Raw genomic sequence first — 21833 nt, 5'->3', positions numbered from 1 at the left:
CCAGTTATAGCCTAACTTAGCTCCTCACTATAATGGCATAACTTTTTTGTATGAAAAACAATAGCCTAAGAGTTAAATACATTATTAAATACTGTACTTATATTCCATTAGTCATAATACATTGTCTACATTAATAATATTATACAATATGTATATCCCACATTTCATGGTGCAGTTAATATTACCAGGCTAACCTTACAGTAAATCCATGGGAAGCTAAATGGATTCAGTATCAATTCAGATTCTGACTGTATCGTTGCACGCAGTGTTTCTCCTTTTTGTCAGCGGTGTTTCATCTGCCTTTAAACTGGTTTAAACTTGACATTGGTGTTCTTCGCTGAACTCAAGTGCTTCTCACTGGATCTCGTGAGCAAAACGATCAGAGGCGCGTCTGCGTGAGCTCGCGCTGCACTCAGTGCGCTGCCATTTGGACTTTGACCCGAGCGGATAAATGCCCCGTGTGGCGCGCGCGGTTAAATGAGTTTCGTTCCGCTTTTGACGCATAAACATTATCGAACATTTATCGACCTCTTGATATTGTTTTATCGAGGAAAATTATATCGCGATAATTATCGTTATCGTTTTATCGCCCAGCCCTAGTTTATAGTGCTTTTATTGATCTTAGTTACAATGTCATGCAGAAGCTAGTTTTTGCCTATTTTTTGCCAAAAATAAAGGTAGTATTGAGAAAGTGTGAAAAAAGTAGTCACTCAATGAGAAATCGTATTTCTTAAATATCTATAGTCACAATTGTGAAGAAAAAAGCATAATTATGAGATATAAAGTAATAATTGGTAGAAAAACTGCATTTTCTTATTGCAGTTGTCCATGTCTATCAAACTTGCCGTCAAGGAAGCTTACACTTACAGTACAAGGAAAAAGTGCATCATCTGAAAAACACATTGCGTTCTTTTTAAAGCATCAAATTTGTATACAAAGAACTAAACTAAACATTACAAACACGAATCCGAATGTCCAAAAGTGCAAAATATTGTTCTAACATTCGACAGGGAACGTTTTAGCGACACGATGACACTCTAAACAGTGAAATCTTCCAGATGGAAACGCGCATATCAAATAGGCGTGAAGTGTCAATGCAATGGTGACTATCATCATGTCCAAAACTCTGGTTAGTGTTTGCAGAGGCTGCTCTCATGTGCCTGACTGCACATAAAATATACAATTAGCTTCTATTAATATCAATGGGCTGTTTACGAGCAGCCAGCACTTTTTAACTTTGTCACAAACGGAAAAAAAATGAGAGAGGAACACTTCTAAATTTCTAGTGCCATTTACAGTAGTAGTAAAGACTCTCCAGATAGCTTTTAGACCACTGAACATCAGAGAAGACAATTAAGAGATTATGCCCCTCTTCCTCTTTTTCCTGTTAATGTATTTAGGAACGGTCCTGGGGGGCTGAGCGCTTGGCTAAAACGAGACACTGGCTTGCCTTGAAAATCATCTTTTGTTACAATCACAAAGCTCCATCTCTTAATGCAGTCTGATCAGAGGTTAATGGGCCTTGAATGTTTACTCTCAGGAACGGTAAGGTTGCTGTTCTGCGACCATCATCTCCACATAATGTACGCTATATTAGCGGCTAATGATGCTAATAGGGGCGCTAGCACTTGATGGAGTGCTGAGTGGGATGTCCATTTGTGATGCGGTCCATTTTGAGTGAGAGTGTTTTGTACTCTGAATGTGTTCTCTGTAAGACAGTGTGGTATACGACTGTATGGTTTTTATGGTGTGGTTGGTTAGCCTCTTGTTTTCTGGTGATTGCATTGGACGCAGTCAGGCTTGGCCTCATGAGGGGTGGTTAACTTAAAGCATTTTTGATGATTTATAGATCAATATGTGACAGATTTAAGACTTTTGACTGAGAAAGGAAATGTTCAGCAAGCACATATGGGTGTGATGTTTAGGTTTCCACATACGTTTATATTGTCATTGTACAGAATATGAGGATTATTGTTCTGTAATTTGATCTCATTTTCCAACATTTATTGTGGTCAGGATTGTGTGTCATTTAAATGTAACTGAGAATCGATTTCAATTCATTTGCTTTTCTAGTATCTGAACTGAATATGAATTTAGGCAGCAAACAAGATGTAGACTTGCAAGTCAATTAATTCTGGATGTTGGTAGAATTGAATTTGAATTGGAGAAATCCATATCCAACTGTATTATTTAATATAATTTAAAACGCCTTACAGGTTTGATGGATGGATGGATGGATGGATGGATGGATGGATGGACTGTAAAAAAAAAAATGTGTTTACGGTAAAATACCAGCAGCTGTGGTTGCCAGAACTTTATCGTATAAAATACGGTAGCAAGACTTTACGGTAACAAGGTTTTACAGACTTAACTTAAATTTACAAAAATAAACCATATTTCATTATCTGATATAATGTTAAATTATCAACCAATTGAAGTATCAATATCTGTTTTGTACCATTGTTATACACTGACAACCAACAATCACAGAAGTGATGAGTCACATGATATATGGAAGCTCAAAATGCAGTTCTTCCGCAAGACACTTAATATTATTATATAGAAGCTGCAGTGTCATTCACACAAACATTAAACATCATCATGGTAACACGCATTAAATTTATAAAAGTGCAATAAACATTAATTTAACAACATTAAATGTCACATAAAACCCATGTGTGCATAGCTGATTTGAAAATGAAGAAACAAGTTATTTCGACAAAAATACATCAAATGCGAAGTGTCACGCAGGGAATTGTGGGAATGTCAATTTACGTTTTTTCACTGTAAATTATACGAGTTGTTCATTTCCACTTTAAAAACTGTAAATTGAACGGTATTTTACAGTAAAATGACATGAAATATACCATTAAATCTATCACAGTTATTTACCGTATATAGCAAGGAAAGGTTCTGTAACCAATTAACAGTTTGTCACTGTAGCATTTTTACCGTCCTTTACCGTTAAAATCACGATAATTTTTTACAGTGTGGAGATTCATGTTCAAAAACTGTTTTATTTATTTATTTATTTTGCAGATACGCTCTAAAAAATGCTGGGTTGTTTTAACCCAATTTTGGGTCAAATATGGACAAACTCAAACATTGGGTTAAAAATGTAATTTAAAAATGTAACCCAATGGCTGGGTTTGTTTAAAACAACCCAGCATTTTTTAGAGTGTACATATCCACCTTCCATAAGATTCACACTCGCTGCTTGAACTCTTAAGGGAAAAAAAGCAAGATGTTATCCATTATCTCAGACCATTTATACCAGCATAACTTGCAGTTTTATTAGCATCTTGACAACTGTGGTTGATTTTTCATCATTGCCACTTTTCAGCTTTGATAATTGTCACATCTGCAATTTATACTTTTTATTTAGCCAGCGCGGAAAATCAATGCAAATCAAGTAGACGCAGAGCTTTACACAAATGCATTTGAAGATCTTCGCTGTGACGTTACACCCTCAGGCTGCATTCATTCAAACGCATGTAAACAAACTTTTCAGAGCTTGTCTTTTATTTCGCCTTGAACCGCTAGAGGTCAGTTTACCCTGACTTCTCGCCTCTGTATGAGAATTGCCAGAATGAGTTTTGTGAAGACCTAAATATTAACTTGAGATAAAAACTCAATTCTCTCTCATAAAGAGCAAGGCCATCTTTGCACTCGGGCTCCATTGTGCACTCTTGCTCTGTATCTCCTTTCACATCGGGAAGGGAACGCACATTTTCTGATTGGTTCGGATCCCGACTCCTAATGTCATCCGTGAGCCTTCCCTAAACACATGTTTTCTCACAATAGGGAAGAAACAGTCTTTTCAGAATCTACCATCTGGTGGATTTTCTTATAGTCACGGAATGGAGCTGGAGATTGAATGAAATGAATATTAATGAAACACTTTTTTTACTTTCTCTATTATTGAGTTAGCTCGCAACAAGAAAGAAAACAGTCGGCTTGCATCTGGGGAGCCTTTGATCTCAGTAAGGGTTGAGGAGAAATATGTGCAGAGCGATAAAGATGAGGTTTTTCTCTCTTTCTTGCCACTGTTATTATTTATTTCTCTCTTTCATGATGCTTTCTGACTTTCTGAAGCCTTGTGGGAACTCCCCTAGATAAGATAAGATAAGATAAGATAAGGCCAAATGAGTGAAGTATGTTGCCCGTGCCATTGCCACCGGGCTCTCCATTAAAGCCAGATGTGTGTGTGGAGTGTTGGTGTCCCTGTGCACCCACTTCTCTGCATTGCCCGTGGCTCTGTACGCTACATCGCTGGATTGCATACAGCAGCCCGTAATAGAGGTTAAGTGTGCTTCAGGCTTTCCCTAATGTCCCTCCACTCTGTTTCTCTGTCGCTCTTTCTTGAGTTCTGCATTGTTTTGCTAAGAAGAAAGAAAAGAGCTGAAAAGTCATAGTCGAGAGCTGTTTGCTGATGGATGGATTGATGGGTGTGTTTTTGGAGAGAGCTGGTTTGTGTTTTCTGAGAGCGTTTCTTGGTTCAGTGGAGCTGTAGCTGACCTCTCCTCAACCTTTGACCCAGCAACAAAACAAGTACTTGTCCTCCCAGAGCAAAATAAAGAGATGAAAAGATAAACATATTGATGGGTAGTGACAGAGCAGAACAAAGAGAAATGCAAGATAAGAGAAAGAAAAATGACACACTAACATGGTTTTTACAACCTGATGCCGCAAAAGAACCATTTCCACGTTTTAAAGCTGCATGTAATCAAAAGTGACCTTTTTTCCCCCAATTTTTTTGCGCATGATTTTTAGTGCAGGTTTGTCTTTGTAATCTTTCTCCAAAATGTAATTTCATGCTCCTTCTCGGAAACGACTTTCCTTTTTGGCTGAGGTCAATAAGCCTGTGTGAAGTATTGTTTAATGTTAACCAATAGCTAATTGGGTATTTTGCCATTGTTGTAGGTAATGCTTTTATATCTATTAGCTAAAATCTTGCCAGATGTCTGACATGAAGCTGCTTTGAAGAATGAATTTCAATATCTTGATAAAAAAAAAACCTCCTCAAATGTGTGTGTGATTGTGTGGGGTTTCAGGTGGCGAGTTAGTCTCCACAATCTACTACCGACTCACATTCAGCTCTGACTCCATCCACTTTTCAAGATGCAATCAATTCCTGAATCAATTCTTTCTACTTTCATGTGGAAATACGGCACATTATGGTTGCAAATGCCATTTTGACTTTAAAGATGCGCTCTAAAATTGTATTGTCTAGCTCTTCATTTTGTACTCAATCTACGTACCGGTGCTTCCATTCAGCAGGATTGTGTGTATGTGTTCTCTAGGGGATAATTATGCAGGCACTTGCTTTGAGAAACTATAAAACCAAAATGGCAACCTTTTAACTTTTTAAAATAAATTTAAATATTATAGTCTTTTCTTCCCTATTGTGATGTTTATTTGAGTAAAACAGCTTAAATGATGGTGTAAACTGTGAATGATTTTGTCCGTGGGGAATTGATTGGATGTTGCTTGCCTCACTCTCATACTTTCTATAATATAATCCAAACCCAGTTCTGTCATGACGACTCTTGAGCCCCTTTCACACAGCGCGTTGATCCCGGGAAATTGCCAGAACGCCTTCTGTGTGAACGCAAACACGGCCCGGGATTGATACCGCCATCGATTCCGGGTTGGGGACCTAGTAACATTGCCGGAATCAGTCCCGGAACGCGCGCTGTGTCAACAAAAGCCAGGACCAAAGCCGTAAGGGGTGTCATAGTGATGACGCTCGTGCCATCACGCGACTCTCTCTGTTGCTATTATGCTACGTTCACACCGGACGCCAATGGAGGAGCGAGCAAATGTTGAAACTCGCCAAACGGTTCGTCTCTGAAGGGTCTGGTGGACACAAATACGGCAACGATGATCCCCACGCCGCTGACAGAGCGGTGACTCTCGGTCGACATAAAAAAAATGGATGCCAACGGATTTTGATTCTGACACGCGTAAATTTCTCTTCAAACTTTTGTTTTTACGCGCGTCAATTTCACTCGAGGCGTGAATTAACACAAAGTGGTCAAGCGTCAAACTAGACGCGGTAGACGCAAATTTGACGCGCTATTCGCGTCCGGAGTGAACGTAACATTAGAAGAAAGTTTGTGTTCGTCATCAACAAAGAAAGGACGAACAAATGTCTGTGAACTGGAACAAAGCAGAGACCAGGAGCTCCTCACTATACACGCTGAAGTTGAGATCGTTCACCCGCTTTGTGGAACACGTTTTCGACGCGTACGTTACACGTCTCATCCTGACGTCATGTGTCTTTCCGGGATCTTTACGGGTTGTGTGTGAACGCACTCACAGATCCCGGCAAATCACTGGCAGTGTGAATGAACCAAAATCAAACAATCCCGGGACAAATGCCGGGTCACATTATCCGTGTATTTTCCGGAATCTCTGGCCATGTCCACACTAATACGTTTTCGTTTGAAAACGTATATTTTTCTCTCCGTTTTGGCCTTCCGTCGACACTGAGACGCCGTTTTAAGTCAACAAACACGTATCGTTTGGAAAACGCTCTCCAACGTGGATAAATTTGAAAACGCCGTTTTCGCGTTGTAGTGTGGACAGTGAAACCAGAGGTATTTCAAAACGATGACGTAAGTTTAGTCATGTGATCCATGTAGTACCAATAGATATTCATGTTTATCGGTATTGTGCCTGTTATGTGTTATTAATTTTTACACTATTGCTAAAATATGTTACTTAATATGTGCTATTCTTCATAGCACTACAAAGATGACCGATAATGTACTTGCATTTGCTGTCCTGCGGCAAAACAGGAGAGCAGTTGCGTTTTAGACCAAACATAGGGTGACTGAATGCGACCTGGACGCATCAGTGATGGTGAGATATTTTGCTAAACAAAATTATCCTGTTATTGTGCGATAACATTATTATCTCAGTGAGCTTTTGTGAAGTTTCACGCATGCGCAGTAAAGTGAATTTAGAAGTTTCTCATCCACACTGAAACGTCGGAAAACGGCTGAAAACGTTTTTAAACGAAAACCCCGTTTTCAAATGTATCCGGATTAATGTGGACGTAGCCTCTGTGTGAAAGGGGCTTTGAAGTGTTTGGCTTGGTAATGTTTGACAATGTTGACATGTTTGGTCTTTGTAGAATAGATCTGCTACGCTGCTGGCAAGAGCAAGTACGGGACTTATTACTGCCAGTACATACGCAACTCGCCGCTGTGTGCAAGAAACACATGCTGCTGCTATACAATATAGCATGCAACAATTACCCATAACAGATATATGCAGGTGGAGCTGGGGAAGGTGAAGGGTTTCTGAAGCTCACTGCTTCACAGTGAGCTCATTGGCTACTGATACCGCAGGAGAGAATGATGTGATTGATTGTAAGCAGATTGAGTTAATGACCGATCAGCCTGCGCCATCTAGAGGTTCGTGAACTTTCTATTAGGCATTATTGATGCTTTATCCAAGTGTTTTACCACCAAGCACACAAGCACATTTCAGAAATGAGAGTGTTATAGCAATGTTGTTTCTGTGAGAGGTCAATTTGGATGGAAGGCTAAATAAACAGCTGGCAGGAGTGTGCTGCTGCTGTGTGTAGCTTATGGTAATACACTCAACAGAATTAATGATTCTTGAAAAGAAGTACATAGAAAAACCTTGGTGGATGGAGAGAGAACAAGTGCAATAGACGGGCAACCATTTTGTTTAGTGCTCACTCGGCGTGGGGGAACTGGCTCTGTTGCAGATCCAGATACTGAAAGCAGATGAATTTATTATGTGCAGCTGAGCTCCACAGAGAGAGAGAGCAAGAGAGAGCAAGAAAATGAGAGTGAGAATAGAAAATGATTGAAAAACATGGCACAGCCTGTGCTGTGGGAGTTTAAGCACATTAAAACAATCGAGCTATGCCATTTGCTTTGGTGCACCATGTGTATGTTTGGCTCGGAGAGGGCTTGATTGGTGGCAGCAATGCTTTTGTTACTATATCTGAGATGACATGGCCAAAAGAATAGGTTGAACAGAAAGAGAAATGGAGCTGAGGTGAGTGGGGAGAGATATTAAAGAACCATGAAATATTCAATTCAGAGTTTTGTGGCTTTTAGTCCTGTAGAGTTCATCTGAATGCTAATGTTCTCCTAAAGTTGACTGAATTCATTTTGCCTCAGAACTTGCATTTTATCAGTATTTTATATTGTTTTATAAAATGTCTTTTGAATTTTGAATGTTACAGTAGCATGTGTTTAATTTGCCAACGCTAGTTAAGTCTGATTGGATGCACAACATTTGGTGTCAACAACAAAAGATTTGAGTAGCTTTTTCCCCTCCCTTTACTTGGTAACTGTTAACTTGGTCGAATTTTATTGTTTGTAATTAGCTTAGTTTTTTTGTGAGCTGGTCAAAACAGATCTGTGGCCTGACTTATTGGCTTTTTAATACTGCGATTGTCTTTTCTTCTATATTGTGATATATCCGGCTTCTCAAACAAGAAAAAATGTAGGACGGGACTTGATTGGTCGATTTTATGTGAGTGTCAGGTTGTCCCGCCCTCGACACATCATCAGAGAAGAAAAAAGTGAGGGGAAGTTATTTTGGCACAAGAATTACATTTACAAAAATGATGTGCACGGATAAATTATTTACGTAAACACTGCAATATTTAATAAAAAACAAGAATTGCCCATTTTGGTTTCATGGTGACTAAACAAAACCTTTCAAATGTGCATCTAAATTTCATGTTTCAGTGGGAAATGCATCAAGCGCAAGACAAAAAAAAAAACAGCTCGGCAAGCAGTATCCCCAACACACTACAGTCGAAATAGGTGCGTTGGACGAGTGTTATATAGAAAAGTGCAAATGAAGAACAAGATGTGGTAAGACGAGCGGAACGGGGCACCTCATGAATAGTTGAGAGTACAGAAAACAGTCATTTCACACAAATTGTCGACCCCGGGTATGCTCTTGACTTTTAAATTCCAGTGGTTAAGAATAAAATGGCATAGTGATGCACAGAGTGTGCAGATATTGAGATGGCTTCTACATAATACACTACAGTAGACTCGAGAGGCATTCAACAAGAGTACAGGGTCAGAATAACCCATCATATATGATCAAATATACCGAGCGTATCCAGTGCGTGATGTACATTAAGGGGCAGCATGTGTTGAGAATTTCAAGGATATTGCTGGAACGAAGGCCGGATATACATGTCTCTTATAGAATGAGTGATGGGGAGAAATAAAGAGAAATGGAGAGGAGTGGGGAGACCCTGCTGTGCTGCACTGACACTCACAGGGAAAGAGAGTGAAACAAAGACTGACAGAGAGCAGATTGTTCTCCTACAGAGAGAGAGAGAGATGTGAAAGACGGCAGAGATGCAACGGCATACAAGGGGGTCTTATCATTTCAGAGCTGAGCTGGGTGATATAGCTAAAAAATATATATTTATATGGTATATTTGTCATCGTTTTTACAATGTGATAATGTTTCATTCAGATTGAGTCGCTGAATCATAACCGATTCATTGACAAAATGAATGCATTCAGTAACAAAAAATAAAGGTGCAGTATGTAATTTCTGAGGAGTGCTGTTGAAACTTGTAGCCAATCAAGGGCGTGTCCACTCAGGATAGGGGAGGAGAGAGAGTAAGCAAGATTTTAAAGAAAGACTGTTGAAAGAGAGATGGCTGAGAGACATTACAAAAGAGAAAAGGTCAGAGGAATGTCCTTGGAAATGGATCAGGCAAGAGCTTTAGGACCCGCATTATTATTAGAAAAGCTTTTCAGCGCTGGAGAGAACTAAGCGGGAAGACCTGAAAACGGATGCCAAGGTTGCGTTGTTCTGCTCTATACGTGGGTTACATTGGTTTTGCTGTTCGACAGAACCAAGATATGCTGTTGCTGTAATGTTAGCTCTAGTAACAGGACAGTTTGTCATTGTTTGTCAGGAGCTGCTGTGCTGTAGGTGACTAACAACCAACTCTTGCTGGTATATACTCTTGTGTGCTGTATGTTCATTATCCTTGTCGTTCGTTCATCATCCTCACCTTATTTTTCACAAAGCATTATTTTGCTTCGCTTCGGCTATGATAGACATCCACTATTGCGTTGTGTCATGTATTTTTGGGGTGGAGCAATGAAGGGAGGGATGTGTTTGTTTGGGTTGATTTCAAATATCAACAGTGTTTCTCAGAAATCTCTTACTACACCTTTAATGTGTTTTTACTCATAGGACCAAAATTAGGGCCTGTTCACATATCGCGTCTTTTGCGCGCTCAAGTTCGTTATTTATATGCGCGCTCATAATGGAAGTGACGCGCTCATTTTTTCCAAGCGCATCCACGCCGCATCGAGATAAAAACATCTCAACTTTTCAGAATGTCGCAAGCGCACCATAAGCGCACAGTAGGTCACGTGACAGGAACCAACCGAAGCGCAACTGCCCTAGCGCTTTGGAAAAAGGAGAATGCGGCGCACCCAGCGTTTTCTACACGTTTTTAGGCACTATACTGTATGTGAATCCGGCCTTAAACATCCATTCCTGTCAAAAACTTTCTAAATATATTTATATGTAATCACATAACATATTTAATTATTTTACGTATTTGCACAATTATAAATAATTATATATAAATAATTTTACTAAAACATTTACACGGCATTACATGATGGAGACTGAATATTGAGAATGATGCAATAATGAATCATTGAATCAGAGTTCTGAATCTGAATTAGAAATGGAGCTGAATGAGTTTGAACTGATTCAAAACTGATTTAATCTAATGTAACATTCTTGAATGGTTGCATTAAAATATTTGTGATATTTGTGCTGTTGCTGCATTTTATATTGCCTGAAAAAACTTGATTTCTCAATCAGCTCAAGTTACAAACCGAGACTGACGGACAGACGTCTCACTGTCGTTTGTCGTAATCCAAAGACAGTTCAGACGCACGCAGCTAGGATGAGAGGAGATTAGTTTAGACTCTGAACGAAGCAGAAATGTGGAGACAAACACACACAGCACTTACCCCAGACAGCACTGTACACTCATATTGTCAATACAGAAAACCACCTCAAGGCTCTGAATGTCTTGTTTTGAAGGTTTCTCAGACTTTCTAAATGATGTTATGTGTCTTCAAGTCTCAGGGTGGATGTTGGTTGGTTGTATCTTATTAACTCAGGTTTTGTGTAAAGTCAGAACAACTTACGGAATATGATCAGACATCTTGCTTCAATCATCAGCTATAGTACACTCAAAAACACCACCACTATCTATCTATCTATCTATCTATCTATCTATCTATCTATCTATCTATCTATCTATCTATCTATCTATCTATCTATCTATCTATCTATCTATCTATCTATCTATCTATCTATCATTATAGATTACCTTTGCCGTCATCTAGGTCTAGTTTATAGTTCATCTTAATAAAACATGAATCATTTAATTTGACTGTTAAATGTAGGTATGAAAGTATGAAAATGAATATCCATTTTCTATACTGTACATTATAATGCAGTGATGACCAAATTCACTTTAGCATTTCTGCATTAAATGATTGACTTTATTTTTTATTTTTTATATTATTTAAACAAAGTAGTAGTGAATTTCAGTTGTGCCATCTGTCAGGTATTGGCCGTAATTAGAACTATACTGATAATAATTATCAGTTTGTTGATATCAGCCAAAATTGCAATATTGTTGCACCCCTAATATAGATTAAAGAAGCTGTATGCAATTAATCATACATTTTCTCTAATATGTCACTAGACATTAAGAAATCATGTTCATTTCAAATACTTATATCACTGACAACAGCAGTCCGGTCAGGATATTGTCATTTAAAAAGTGAAGTCGCAACCATTGACTGATGTTCATGTTGTGTTTTGTTCTGATGCTCCGCCCTCCAACGATCTACCAATCACGGAGTCAGTAGTGTTGCGGCATCCGAGTTACCAGCTCTGCTCTAGTTACCACAGCTGCAGATACAAACGTGTATTGCAGTACCAGTTTTGGCCACAATCTTGCATACGGCTCCTTTAGCATTTGGCTTTTAAAATAAAAAAAAATTTGTTCATTTGCATATTACTGTTTGCTGTGGTGTTTGTGAAATGTTCAGTCAAAACAAGGATGCTAGGTATGCTGCTCGAGTGTAAAATTAATTCCTACTCTTTGAATAAGTGTCTCACTTGTAACACACTCATACTCCAAGCCACTCAGACTAGGATAAAAATTAAAAAGCGAAAGCTTAATATGTCAGTTTGTGGAATGTCTTTAACTGAATTGCCTTGATAAAGTACTGAGAAGTATGAGTTTTTAATTAAACGCAATATTGATATGCTTAAATTAAAATCATGACAGCGTAAGTCCCTAGAAATGGCTCTGCTCCCTCTGTAAGCCAAAATTGCTCAAACAATGCCATGAAATAGCACTGGCTTCTCATACAGAGAGTCCATCAGATATAAGAGGAGAACCTTCACTCTTAGAAAAAATGGTTCTATTTAGAACCAGAAATGGTTCCATCCCCCGCTTTATATATGGAACTCCAAAATGGTTCTATATAGAACCATTTTTTTTTTTTTGGTAAAAGGTTCTATTGGCCAAGTATGGAACTTCAGGGTTCTATATAGAACCCAGAGGAACCCCTTTTTTAAGAGTGTATAGAACCTTTTAGGGGTTCCAAATACGTTCCAAATTCCTTTTAAGGTTCTATATAGAATCTTTTCTTCTAAGAGTGTATAGAGCAATCGAGGATGGTTTGTTTTATTAATTCACGAGAAAAAAAGAAAAAAAAAGACTGTTTTGCTGCCAGCCACGCAGGTGTTTTGCAACTCCACATGAGCCTAGGCCGCCAAACACACACACACACACACACACACACACTTACTTACTTGTCTCAGGCCCAATTATTTATGCATGCAGTTTCCAGGTAACCACTCCATCAGGGAGGTAAGACACCATCTAGTGAGTTCCACCGCTGAGACAGACCTGAACATAAACACACACAGGAGTCAAAGAAACAGCAAGATATAATATTATGTTAAATCAATCTGAAAACTCTTTAAAATGAACCTTTCAAGTCGCTGTGACAAACACCTGAGAGCTGTACTTTTTGATAAGAGAAACACTCAAATATGATGATCCCTTGGAAGGATAGAAAAGGCTGCTTGATGTACAAAGACCCATTTGTCAGGGTTGTTTATTATAACTGAAAACTAAAACTTCCTATTTTTATTTAGTTTAAAAAAAAACTTAAATGACAGAAACAGAAAATATAAGCAAAACCTAATTTAAAATATTCATAAAAACTAATAATATCTAAATGATTGTAATATTGCTACTATATACTGTGTGTGAAATTCTAAGTGTGTAATTAAAGATAACCCTAATAAATTTACCCTTTATTTGTCATCATACTAAAGACCAAACAAGAAAATTATAACTAAATATGTAACGCATTCTCATCCTAGGGCATCATATAGTGACGCTTTTGACAATGCGTATACATCCAACGCACATGGCACCCTTTAGCGTCAATATAACGCTTCAGTTATGGGTAGGTTTAGTTCTGGGGTAGGGTTAGGGTTAGACCACTAGGAGGCGCCATATATCTGCGTCTCATATTGACGCTAAAGGGTGCCATGTGCATTGGCTGTATACGCATTGTCAAAAGCGTCAGTATATGACGCCTTGGGATGAGAACGGGATGAAATATGATATCTTTTTTGAAATGTTCAACGCATTCTCATCCTTTATCGTCATATAGAACGCTATATGACAAAACGGCGCTATACTACGCACATGGCACCCGTTATCGTTAATATAACGCGCTGTGATGGTTAGGTTTAGGTGTGGGGTAGGGTAGGGTAGTCTCATATTACGCGAAAGGATTTATGACGCCTTGGGTTCGCGTGAATATTAACGATAAAGGGTGCCATGTGCGTAGTATAGCGCCATTTTGTCATATAGCGTTCTATGTCACGCTAAAGGATGAGAACGGCCTGAAATGTTAGATATTAGGTGCCCAGTTGAGAACCCTGACCTGCACAAGGACATCTGACCAGAAATAAAGGTGTCTGTATGGTTCTGGTCTTCTGAAATCTTAAAAAAAAAAAAAAAAAAAGTTTTGACTTTGAGAGACTAAGCGTATTTTTGGGCCTCAATGGGTTCTGAACAAGCTTCGTTTGAATCCGTTCTTCTACTTGCTTTTCATTCAGGCAACTCACAATAACCGCAATTTAAAGTGATTGGCCTGTATCAAACTGACTTTAGCTTAAAATTGTTCTGTTCTGTTCCTGAAAAAAGATCCCCCCTCCCCCCATTCATTTGGTTGACTTCACCCTGGCTTTTATGGAAAAAAAAATCAATCCTACTGTTTTATTTGAAGAGGCAGAAATGCACTTATAAATGTGAGAAAGCGAAAGAACGAGGGAGGGAGTTTTGCAGAGACGCCACACGATTGATGTGTCTTTAATCCTTTGAGTAGTGCCGGCAGATGGATCAAATATGGAGAGAATTGTACAAACGTTTTTTTTTTTTTTTTTTACTGAATTTGCTCCTCGGGAGAGATTGTTCCTTGACTTGCTGTCAGAGAGAGTGGGAAAGAATATGGAAAGAAAAATAAGGATGGAGTTATTCTTCCAAACAACATTATTGATTATTAACAAAGGATGTCGGTCTTATCATTTACAGGTTCAAATGGGATTCAGATTTTTCAAGTAACCTAAACTGTTTAGGTTCTTGCACATTAAAAAATTTGGGGTCAGTATGATTTTTGTTTTACTAAATTAACACTTTTATTCAGAAAGGATTCATTTAATTTAATCAAAATCGACAGTAAAATCATTTATAAATGTATAAGTAGTTATTTATACTCGTCAAAGAATCCTGAAAAAAATGTATTACTGTTTCCTCAAAAATATTAAGCACCATTTATAATAATAATAAATGTTTCTTGAGCAGCAAATCAGCCTATTAGAATGGTTTCTTGAGAATCATGTGACATAGAAAAGTTATTTTATGTTGTAATAATATTTTATAAATATAACTGTTTTTACTTTAAATGTTCCACTTGTTAATATTAGTTAACATGAACAATAAATGTTTTAATTTTAAAACATCTAATCTTAGTTCATTTTATTTTAACGTACTATAACATTATTAATATCAAAAGTTGTATTGTTAACATTATTTAATAAACCTTAACATGAACAAACAATGATTTATAGTAACAAACATGTTGCTCATTGTTATACCTTAACTAACGTTAACTGAGACGTTAAATAAAATAAAGCAACTTAACAGACTTTCAAAAATCATTAAACAAATGCAAACCCTAAACTTTTAAATATTTCTTCCACTATTTGTTTTCGAAACAGTCTAAATGTAGTCTCAAAGCACACAGCCAATCAAAACATTCTCTGTAAGTGCAGGAACAAATCACAGATGAGTATGCAAATTGAATTTGTGTAAAGGCAAGAATCGACCAGGTCACCAAAATAGGAACAGGGGCTAGCAAAAACACTTTGAGCGTGTGTGTGTGTTTGTGTGTGTGTATACACATGTAATCCTCTTTGTGGCATTAAGAAGCGGCCGCAGTGGACTGAGCAGGGCTGTTTTTCCGCATGTGGACAGATTTCAGACTGCACGTCTCAATTATCATGATCTTTATAAAGCTTTTAAGGGCATCTCGGCATACAACCTCTCTCTAATTCCCTCTTTCTTTCTAAGTCTGGCGGCTAAGTATAGTGGTGGAATGCTGAAAGAATATGGGCGATAATGGGATGAATCAGAAGTCAAGCTGCTGCTGATAATTATTATTATTTCAACAATGAGTCTTTTGTCAGTCCCTCCAAAACGTCCACCCACCTCTTACACTCGTGTGTGTGTTTTAATTTCCTCCTACACAAGCAAGGTTCGCTGGCCTTGGGTGACATCGCAATGCATGAGTGGGGGAACATGGCGGAAACATTGACCGTTTTTGAGATATTAGCAGTTTTCTTGATTGTGTGTTCCAGTGATGCATTTGATTTCTGATTCTTTCCTGTACTGTACTTATTACATTCCTGGAAAGTCTGTCTGTCTTTCTTTTTGTCACACTCCCTCGCTGACATCCTCTTCTTTTAATAACGGATTCACAAGCAATTGTGGTTTATTGCTGGTCACGGTCTAGTTTTTTTCCCGTCAGTCTTCATTTTAATGAAATTGCAATATGGATGATGCACTCAATGATTTTGAGAAGTTCCTCTCAAACAGACACGAACGCATCAGCACGAGCAGCGGTTTCAACAGCAATTTCCTGGTGGCGGTCTATTTTTTTCTTCATTCTTATAAAAATTGTAATTTGGATTATTCTCTCAAGGATTTCTGAAGTTCCCTCCCTGCCCTCAACATTTCTCATTCAATTAAAAGTCGTTTTTTCAGAGACTTTACAAAGCAGGTCTTTCTTTAGAGTGCTGATTCTAATGAAATCTGGACCGAAGTAATCCGTGTGTGTAAAAGTAATGTCCGTTAGTCAAAAATGTACAGTTCGAAGATCATACATATTATTAATCATGTATTCATTTATGATCTCTCCAAATTGTGATCATAAGCATTTGTCAGTGGTGCATGTTGATTCAGAGTTGGCATCATCTGAAGTCCTCGCAGTGGTTCGGGTCATCCCTTCACAGGTGTTGGGCATCGGAAATCTTTTTAAGGGGCTGGACCAAAACTTGAGCTGGCGTACTAGTTAGCTCAGGTGGAAATGGAAAATAATTAGCATAGCTGCTGTTCATAACATTTCAAGCAAAATATCATGTGCGTTTCATCTGATACAACTGGAGTTCAAGGTTATTCGGTACATTATGTGAACGCTTGGCTAAAGAGATGTGTCTTTAATCTAGATTTAAACTGTGAGAGTGTGTCTGAGCCTTGAACATTATCAGGAAGGCTGATAAAAAACACTCTCCCCCCTTTAGTGGACGTACATACCAAAAGTTCAGAGCTTTGTGACCTGGAAGAACGTAATGGATTTTATGGTGATTAGAAAATTGGTTACATAAGCAGGAGTTGAACCATTAAGGGCCTTATAGGTCAGTAGTAATACTTTGTAATCGATACAGAACTCAATAGGTAACCAGTGTAGGGATGATCAAATTGGTGTTATATGATCATATTTTCTTGACCTGGTAAGCAGCTGTATTTTGCTAGTACTGCATTGTCAAGAGATCATGAATGCATGAACTAGCTTTTCTACATCTGAAAAGAGTAACATGTTCCGAAGCTTAGAGATTTTTCTGGGTGTTTTTATAACATTTGAAATATGATTATCAAAAGACAAGTTGCTGTCTAATATAACACCCAGTTCTTTAACTGTATGGATAAAGTAACCGTACATCCTAAATTGCATTCTAAGAGATTCTTATCTGAATTTAATAAAAGAAACTTACTGGTCATCCAATATTTTATATCTAACACACTGTCAACTTGACTTGTCTGGACGTGATAAAATATATAACTGAGTATCATTGGCATAACAGTGGAAATTAATTCCATGTTTTCTTATATCAAGAAGCAGCATGTATTTTGAAAATAGCAGAGGGGCTAAAGCAGACCCTTGTGGCACTCCATAATTTGTATAAAACATGTTAATTGTTCGCTTTACAATGTTAATTTGGGGGAGTGGTAAAATGAGCTTATTTCCAAAAAAAGAGGAGTATCCCTTTAACACTGAGCTGGTAGATCAGGCAGTTTATTTTTGAATCTATCTATTGTGGTTGTGATCGCTGTTCTTTCTAGTCGATAAAGCGGAGTGTTATGACAAATATCAGCGGTACGCAGTGTGCACATTACAAGGTAGTGATCAGTGACGAAATATCCAAGATTGGTTCCATGAGATATAATTAAATCAAGAGCGGCGGGTCTGACGTTTTGCTTGACCCCAAAGGAGTTTAGTTAGTCTATAATCGCAACTCCTAACATCATTTGTATTATCTTTGTGAATGTTAAAATCTCAGGCACTTTATCAGACAATAGGTCTGACAGAAAATCTGGAAACTCTCATAGAAAATCAACATAGGGCCCTGGAGATCTATACACAGTAGCCAGAGCAAGAGATAGCAGGGATTTTTTTCTTATCTGAAAGTGTAATGTTTTGTACAAGGCAAGCACTTCGAATGAATTAAACCTGTGTCCTGTTTTACAAGTAACATTTTGAATATCTTTATAGATTGTTGCATCACCTCCACCACAACCAATCAGACGAGGCTCACGCTCATAACAGTAGCCTGATGGAGTTAAATCAGTAAGACTGAAATATTTAGTTTTAAGCCAGGTCTCATCAAAACTATTATCTGTGATCATTATCATTTACAATATTGTTTTGTTTTTAGCTTGTCTTCCTACGCTCTTCATTCAAATAAAATTGCTAGGATTTTTCATGTTCCCTTCCTGCCCTCAGTGCTTCTCGTTTAATTGCGAGTTGTTTGTTGAGAGACACTACTCAACAAACTACCAATCTGCACAGCACGAGCTACGACCCAAAATAAGCAGCTTCAGAGGATATTTACCCCAGCCAAGTAAATGTGAGAATGAGAACCCACCAACAGAGGAGACATGCGGAGGAATAGTAGCTAGTCTACGAACAGCGTGCGATATATTTTCAGGATTACACGATATACAACAGCCATTTGTTTAGACGCATTTGTAATAGATGAAGTTTTAGGTGCCTGATCTATACGATAAAGCCCACTGATACATGCACACACACTGAGCAAAACCCTCTCGCTCGGGAGGACATTGATAATAAAGGCTCTTATATAATATCCACCGCAGGTAAAAATGATTGCTGAAGGTTTCATGCTGTGTGGCTATCAGCTTTTATCAAATAAAGACTTTTTTTCCCCAACATTCATCTGATCTCTCCACTTCGATGCTGCTGTTGAAATGCTGGTGTGTTTTAAGAGTGTCCAATATTGTTTTCACCCCCCCCCCCTACAAGTCCTCAGTGTGTGAGCTTTCATGCATTTCTGTGGCTCACTGCCCGGTTTCATCAAGAATCTGTTTCGTATTAAAAATGTATGTGTGACTACAAGTGTGTGTGCAGGCAAGTAATGAGCACATCTGTTTCTTTACAATCACTGGAAACAGAGTTAATCTGATCTGTCCAAAAAAAGCTGAAATTCACAGAAAGATCACCATTGTGACTTTGCAGATCAAATTGCTAACAAAATGGCAATCCTGGTGGACAGCAGCGTTACTGCACTGTTGTTTCCGTCCAAACGCAACTGAACTCTTCCTGTCTTCCTCTCCCAGTCGTCATAGCTCATTTTATTGGCATGATAATGGACAAAGTTTCAATAAAATGTTCAGTGACGGCAATCCCCCTTTCTCACCCATCTCTCATCTGTTTCTCTCACTTCCCTTCTGTCTCATCAATCGCTCTGAGAGCAGTGGGGCTGACTAATTTTAGCATACCCACCCCAGCAGCAAGTCTTAGCAAGCTTTGCCTGTGAATACCTCATCAAACTGAGCCGCACTACAAAGCACCTTATCACTCCAGCTTTAAATGTCTAACTGTGAAGGGAAAGATAAGGAGCTGTGGTGTGTTAGTTCTCAAACCGGATTACTGGTCCGGGGCACTAATGGTGGACATCACAATGGAGATGAAACAGAAAAAAGGGCTGATAAATATCTCTTTACACATCCAATTTGGGTCACTTTCAAGTGTGGTTTTAAATCTAGTGCAGTTTATTATCTGGTATGTGGTCATCTGACCTATATCTGAACAAGTGCAAAAGTTTGCACTTTATTTTACTGTACGGGCACTTTCAATGTACTTACACGTGTTATTACCAAGACAGTGCTGAATAATAGAAGGTGACATGGGTTGAGGTTAGGTTTAGGGGTATGTTCAAGATTAGGACCTATTATTACACATTTATTGTAACCACTACAAAAAGTATATATGTCCATTCAAAACGGGACTGTAAAATGGAGTGCTATCTATCTATCTATCTATCTAGCATTCTGTCTATCTATCCATCCATCCATCCATCCAGTGTTCTGTCTGTATTTTATCTAGCGTTGTATCTATCTATCTATCATTTTGTCTGTATCTATCTATCTATCTATCTATCTATCTATCTATCTATCTATCTATCTATCTATCTATCTATCTATCTATCTATCTATCTATCTATCTATCTAGCATTCTTTCTATCTATCTATCTATCTATCTATCCATCCATCCATCCATCCATCCATCCATCCATCCATCCATCCATCCATCCATCCATCCATCCATCCATCCATCCATCCATTCATCCATCCATCCAGTGTTCTGTCTGTATATCTATCTAGTGTTCTTTCTATCTATCTATCTATCTATCTATCTATCTATCTATCTATCTATCTATCTATCTATCTATCTATCTATCTATCTATCTATCTATCTATCTATCTACCTATCTATCTATCTATCTATCTATCTATCTATCTATCTATCTATCTATCTATCTATCTATCTATCTATCTATCTATCTATCTATCTATCTATCTATCTATCTATCTATCTATCTATCTATCTATCTATCTATATATCCATCCATCCATCCATCCATCCATCCATCCAGTGTTCTGTCTGTATATCTATCTATCTATCTATCTATCTATCTATCTATCTATCTATCTATCTATCTATCTATCTATCTATCTATCTATCTATCTATCTATCTATCTATCTATTTATCTATCTATCCATCCATCCATCCATCCATTCATCCATCCATCCAGTGTTCTGTCTGTATATCTATCTAGTGTTCTATCTATCTATCTATCTATCTATCTATCTATCTATCTATCTATCTATCTATCTATCTATCTATCTATCTATCTATCTATTTATCTATCTATCTATCTATCTATCTATCTATCTATCTATGTCTAATCTATCTATCTATCTATCTATCTATCTATCTATTGTTCTTTCTGTCTATCTATCTATTGTTCTTTCTGTCTGTCTGTCTGTCATTCTCAAGGCCTATAAATCTTTCAAAGGCTTTATCAAGCTAATATTCTTAGTCTGTCTTGACAAACTTTTGACAAAATAGTTTTTCCAACTAATTTAGCAATTAGCTAAATGAATTGCTTTGAATTTCAATTTATTTTAATTCGACTTCCTTACATTCAATATTGAATTACAATTCTTCTTCATGTTTGCTGCCACAGTCCAAATTCAAATTCGATTCCTGAATTGTCTATAGTGCATTAACAAATCAGTTCTGAATGGCACACAACCCTGATATGAACTAAAATATCTGTTTGTCCTCAGAATTCAGTCCAAAATCCCCACTTGGCATTCAGGTGGTTAATGAACGTATGGAAATGCCTACCAGTGCATCATGGGAGCACACATATGCCACCGCTGGTGAGCGATAAGAACAAGAGCACTTGCTATATGTATTTATTTCAGAAATGTTAAAATCCGCTGCCTCTGCATGTCAAATGACATAAACCTATTACAGTAATCCTTCCTCATAGTCCCACAGCCTGTTTCGTGTAGTTACAAGCTGTTTGGAAAACCAAATGCTCCAAAAGAGGATCGAACCGTGCTACTGAAATGATCCGTGTGGTGCTGACCAACATCTGTGTGACCCGCTGAACACGGAGCGATGTAATCGCAGGCGCCTATATGTCCAGGCTCGGATAGGCCAGGCTTGAAGGCCAGAAATCTGCATGTTTAAACAGAAAAATGTGTTCAATGAGGCTAAGAGTACTACCGTCTTATTGGCTGGAAGAAAAATCAAATTAGATAAATAAACACTGGGGGTGTGTATAACTCTGCACATTATGG

The 21833-nt window shown here is 38.0% G+C and overlaps 1 protein-coding gene across 1 annotated transcript in view; it reads left to right on the top strand.

Moving 5' to 3' along the window:
• The window catches only part of pvrl2l (PVR cell adhesion molecule related 2 like), a 166908-nt gene that overhangs the window by 131428 nt on the left and 13647 nt on the right, over positions 1 to 21833 (top strand). The gene's annotated exons all lie outside the window — the stretch shown is intronic.

Source organism: Pimephales promelas, chromosome 18 (assembly GCF_988280905.1).
Source record: "Pimephales promelas chromosome 18, fPimPro1.hap1.1, whole genome shotgun sequence".
Classification (NCBI taxonomy): domain Eukaryota; kingdom Metazoa; phylum Chordata; class Actinopteri; order Cypriniformes; family Leuciscidae; genus Pimephales; species Pimephales promelas.
Note: the sequence above shows the minus strand (reverse complement) of the source record. Positions and strands in the feature narration are given on the sequence as shown.